Source organism: Gossypium hirsutum, chromosome D06, assembly GCF_007990345.1.
Source record: "Gossypium hirsutum isolate 1008001.06 chromosome D06, Gossypium_hirsutum_v2.1, whole genome shotgun sequence".
NCBI classification, from domain to species: domain Eukaryota; kingdom Viridiplantae; phylum Streptophyta; class Magnoliopsida; order Malvales; family Malvaceae; genus Gossypium; species Gossypium hirsutum.
In genome coordinates, this window is record NC_053442.1 from 43,423,755 (window position 1) to 43,429,762 (window position 6,008).

The 6,008-nt window shown below is 34.3% G+C and overlaps 1 long non-coding RNA gene across 1 annotated transcript; it reads right to left on the reverse strand.

Annotated features, from left to right (window-relative positions):
- Positions 1-5,255: 5,255 nt before the first annotated feature.
- LOC121218535 (uncharacterized) lies at positions 5,256-5,704 on the reverse strand. The gene is made up of 3 exons (XR_005914913.1): positions 5,646-5,704; positions 5,468-5,569; positions 5,256-5,313 (listed from the first exon to the last, which is right to left on the reverse strand). It is a non-coding gene; the product is annotated as an uncharacterized lncRNA (long non-coding RNA).
- Between the last annotated feature and the right edge of the window lie 304 nt (positions 5,705-6,008).

Below are 6,008 nucleotides of genomic sequence, written 5' to 3' on the forward strand. Positions count from 1 at the left end.
TACGGAATTCACACATGCAAGCAAACCTAACTTTCTGGACTATCAACCCTAACAAGACAGAGGCTTACCTTGGGTGCTACGAACTTGGTTCAAAACAGAGACTTGACGATAGAATATTCGATGAGAGAATTCTCATGAAATAAGGGTCGTATTTATAGACCTAAGTGTCCCGGAAGTCTTAGGATACCCTACTTGACTTAGGAAAGGTGTCACTTGTACGAAAAGTATTCCTAGATATATCATATCTTTATTTCCTAATTTGAGTCTGTCTTTGACTTTGATTGGCGAACACCAGTTTGCAACTCAACTACGAACCCCCCGTTCGCAACTTAACTGGCGAACCCACCTGTAATGAATTTGGCAAACCCCTTACCACATCTTTTGGCGTATATAGCAATGCTGAAATAGGGGTGAACTCCCCAATTCACCGAAGTACTGGCAAACCTCTAGTTCGCCGAAACACTGGCGAACCCTCACTTGCGAGGACAAAATTTCCAGACCCAGTCTCAGGATGTTAGGGTCCAATTTGCCTTCTTTGCACATACTATCTATGGCTATATACAATCAGACGATACCACCCTTTGTCTCGACAAAATGAGTTCCTTGAGGATACCACTAGAACCAAAGTGCATTCTATCATAAAACAAAATAATGCACAAATATACAATAAGATTCACTTGTATGTCAAAATCCTTTATGAGTTTTCCCCCATTTGAAGAATTCCGGTGCTAATTGAGTAACTTGTTTTAAACTAACCAAAATCTTCGATTGGTGTCAAGCTTGTATGAAACAAAGTAACAATCCTCTTATCATTCCATTGGTCTTGTCGAATGATTTTACAAATAGATTCCCTACTGAAATCATCTAACAAAACATTGTTATTACTATTAGATTTGGTCTCAAATGGAACCTTATCATGTAGAGTGTAAAAAAAAGGAGAACAAAAATAAAAGTGCAAGCAATAAGAAAGTTACAGGATGATGGAAGTGAGGGAACTAGGAATTTGAAAGAAAAGAATAAAATGGTAGGGTTTTTTAAAAAGAAAAATATGGTAGTATATAAAAAAAAGGAGCAAATAGTTGGAATTGCAACAAAATAATTTTCATCTCCAAAATTAGTAGCAGAGAGGGGGAGGGAAGAGGGATGGGGGTTGGGATTTTCAAATTAGGATCAAAGTGAGAACATTTATAAATTTTGAGGGTTAATTTTTTAAAATTATGATTAAATGTATATAATATGTAAAATTTGAGGGCTAAATTTGTTATTATACCAATTTTTAACTGCCACGTCAGTTTATCGTTTCTAATTTTAACGGGAGTGACCGAAATGACTGAACTATGTAATGTGAGTGCTTAAATTGCAAACTTTTTTATTTTTGATGCCTAAAATGATTTTTTTCATAGTTGGATGACTATTTATGTAGTTTAGCCATAAAATACTAAATACATCATAATATAAATAATAATAAATATATATTAAATTATGTATGGTTAAAAATTTAAAATTATTCTTTTTAAATGTGTGGGTATAAACACGATTGGATTATTGATTTATAAATACAAGAAAATTTCGATAAAATTTGGAATTTATATTTAAAATAAAATTAAACTTAAAGTAAATATATGTACACTTTCTACCATATAAACCTGATCGAAGTAGGTGGCATGAACCAATTTTAAGTTTGGTTTGATAAATTTTTAACATTAATTTTTAGGTTATTATTATATTTGTTCTTTTTGATATAATGTTTAGAATTATTTATATCTCTTTTCAACCTTTAAATAGGAGGATAATGCGCTTCAGCTCTAGCAATAATGCCAATACCAATCGAGCTAAGACTCAATCGACGCGTTGAATATTATAATTGGTGGGATACTTAGGAGCAAAAACAACAGCTATTATAATAAAGTGGGTGGAGAAAAAGAGTGAGATGGTGGGCGTATGTATAAAAATGTCAAATATAGGATCCATGTGCGGTCCCTCCCTATTTTGAGCTGCCGATGGTATTCAATGATTTCTACAAAACTTGGTGAATTAGTGTGCCTTAAAAATAGCATTAACAAATCAGGTTTCAATGAGCTGCCATTCACCATCTTCCAAGACAAAATGCACCCAAAAAAACCATGGACCGATTTTCATAAACATCTAAATCCATGGGTGAAAATGGAAAAGATGCAATGCCAAGTAACCTAATTATGGCATTTAGTCACCCACAAAATTATATTAATAATACATCATTTTATGTATTGATTAGGGTTTAAAAAATATGGGCACCATATAACTTTCCTAAAAATATTATATGAAAATTAAATGAACTCTCAACTTGATTTGGACTAAATCAGAAATTTTCCGTGATGCTGGACCTAGTTGATTCTAAAGTTTTTAGATCTAATCCTATAATGGCACCACGTGGTCTAGAGTTTTCCTAAATTAGGAACAATGGGTTCCTCAAAATTACATCTAAGTTTGTTAGTTACATGTTTGTATATTAAATTAAATAATGGGAAACTCGATTATGTTCATGATGGAATATATCCATTTAACTTTAATTAACGGAATTGACACTACACCAAAAGAGGGCTTTAGCGGTATTTATTGTGGCGTTTTTAGATTAAACGCCGCTAGAAATCAGGCATTCGCGGTGCTAACACTAAAACGCCGGTAAAGATTAAGCAATAGTGGCGTTTCTGGGAAAACTCCGTAAATAGTCAGATACATAGTGGCGTTTTATATAACAACACCGCAAAAGAGCATCATTAGTGGCGTTTTTAAACAAAACGCCGTAATAAATCTGACAAAACGCATCGTTTAATATTCAGGAATAGTGGCAGTAGCGGCGCATTATAGAAACGCCATTATAGAGCACAATTAGCGGCGTTTGTTTGTAAGCGCCACAAAAAATGTTAAACAAAACGCAGCGTACAATATTGAGGTATAGTAGAATTAGTGGCGTTTCTGTAAAAACGTCGCTGTAGTACATCATTAGCGGCGCTAGTGAAAAAGCGCCGCAAAATATGTGGACCAAAACGCTGCGTTTGGTATTGAGGCATAGAGCCAATAGTGGCGCTTTAGGAAAACGCCGGAAATGTGAAACCGAAACGCAGCGTTTCGTCTTGAGCTATAGCGCCCAAATTTTAAACGACGTCGCCTTGATGATGTTTACCGGTCTTAGCGGCGGTTTTACATAAACGCCGCAAATATTTCTGTAATACGACGTCGTTTACTTTTATTATTTGGTTGGAAGTTAGACAAAACGACATCGTTTTTATACTGTTTATTGGTATCAGTGGCGTTTTTTGTAAAAACGCCACAAATGAAATAAATTATATTTTAGGGTTTTGGGATTAATATTTAAGTTTTGTCGTGTATGGTTTGGGGTTTTAGGGTTCATTACATAATGTTCATTATTTTAGGTTTACAGTATTAAGTTCAGGGTTTTGGGTTTAGGTTTATGGCTTGGGGATTGGGGTTTAAGGTTTAGAGTTTCAGTTTACATGTTAGTGTTAATGTGAGGTCAGTGTTTACGGCTTATAAGATAATGATCAAATTTACTGTTTTAAGGCTTGATGTTTATGGTTTATGGTTTAGCGTTAATGATTTGAATGTTACAATGCATGGTTTTTGCGTTTCGGATTCGCATGAAGAATACGAGTTAGGATTTATAATTTAATTTTAAAATTTACGGGTTATAGGGATTAATAGCTTTGGGTTTTAGGGTTTAATTACTCGTCTAAAACAAAAAGCCAAAAAAAATGTAAATTCTGTGTTTTTTACTTCTTATTATATATGTCATTAGTAGGATTATAATTAAATATAATTAGGGTTATAGAAAAAGATATATATGCAACGATATATATATATATATGTTATATATTATGAAACATATATATTAATATTGTGTTAGTTACATAACAATCATATTAATGTGTCAATTTATAATAATGTCATAACAATTTTCAAAATAAAAAATCTATTAAAAATCATTAAACTTATAAATAAAGAGAAATAAAACATTTTTAAAAATTGAATAATTAGCGGCGTTTGTTTGTAACACGCCGCAAAAAATGTTAAACAAAACGTAGCGTACAATATTGAGGTATAGTAGAATTGGTGGCGCTTCTACAAAAACGCCGCTGAAGCACATCATTAGTGGCGCTAATGATAGAGCCACTACACCAAAACAGGTCTTTAGCGGCGTTTTTTAAGCCTTTAGCAACGCTTTTTAACGCCACTAAAGGTATTTGCGGCGCTTCTAGAAGCGCCGCTAACGAAAACGTCGCAAACGTTTGCAGCGTTTACAAAAAAAACGCCGCTAAAGAACATGTTCTTTAGCGGCGCTTAGAAAAAAGCGCCTCTAAATACCATGTTCTTTAGCGGCGCTTAGAAAAAAACGCCGCTAAAGAACATGTTCTTTAACAGCGCTTAGAAAAAAACGCCTCTAAAGACCATGTTCTTTAGCGGCGCTTAGAAAAAAAAAAGCCGCTAAAGACCATGTTCTTTAGCGGCGCTTAGAAAAAAAACGCCGCTAAAGACCATATTCTTTAGTGGCGCTTAGAAAAAAACGCCGCTAAAGACCATGTTCTTTAGCGGCGCTTAGAAAAAAACGCCGCTAAAGATCATGTTTTTTAGCGGCGTTTTTATACAAAAACGCCACTATTTTTGGGATTTTTTATATTAAAATTTTCATTTTTTCAGCCTCCTGTAGCAACAAATCAAAAGGAACCAGATTTAAACCAGCCAAAAGTAATAAATTTATATAATATTTCAAATTAAACGAATAAAATAATATTAATATCAATAAATAAAAGTGAATTCATAGTATTTTTGCAAAAATGTTAAATGTTAAAATGATAAAAATATTTATGTCATACACTATGAAGGCGGAAGTTGCGACTGAAACATCTTCATCACAGCCTGAAGCTGTTGCTGGAGATCGTCGTACTTTTTGGCCTGCTCTGCTTCTCTCGCTGCAGCTTCCGCTTCCGCTTCCCTCGCTGCCGCCTCTGCTTTAAGTTGTAGTTGGAGTTCTTCATATTTCCTTTGAACCTCAACTGTGGTCGCTTGCATCTCAGCCATTTGGTCTTTCAACCTCTGAACTTCAGCTTGAGCCTGACTCCCCGAAGCCATGTATTGGTGGGAGCTGGATCCAAAATATTGGGTTGGGCTAACAAAAGATCCTTGAAATCGAACTCGACCGTACCTTTCAGGACCCAAAACTTCAGTAATAATCCGGTTATCAATGTCTTCAAGATGAACAGAACTAGCACTAGAAGCAATCGCTTCGTACTCTGCCTTTTTATCCTTTAGTTTTTCCTAATAAATAAATCACATAGTTAGGAACGCAATATTATATATTAAAAAACATATGCAACATAACAATAGTTGCATTATAAGCAATGAACTATACCATTAGAAAATAAACACTAAAAATAACTAAAATAAGTCAAATCTTATTAAGTAAACGTACCATTATTTCACCAGCTTCAGAAGTCATGGCAGATCCATCTTTCTTCCTATGTGTAATTTCAAAAAGTTGAAGGCGTCCAACTTTTTGACCGGACGACAGTTCCTACAATATGGTAGTATAAATATTATTTAACAGAAAGTTATACATATTCGACAATATTAAAAAAAATTAAAAATACCTCCGCCTCAGCTACACATGCAAAACTTCTCGACCCGGCTGTGTGGGTGAATTTTTGTTTCTGCCTGCTGCTTTTTCCAACTTGTTCACGATCCTACGTTATGAAACTTTTAGTACGTAAATAGAAAATACTATAAACCAAAATAATTACAATAGTTTAGAAGTACGTCATACCTCGCATTTCTTCGAATGCCAAAATCTAACCGCATCTTCCGATTGGTACCTCAACATACCCGGCGGGACATTTTGCAATTTCTCATCTAGGGTTGTTTTTGTTTTATAATAATTTTTCTTCAAAGTACTTTTATTGTCTCTCCATCTTTTTCCCAATGCTTTCTTTACATAACCATCCGAGACCTCTAAA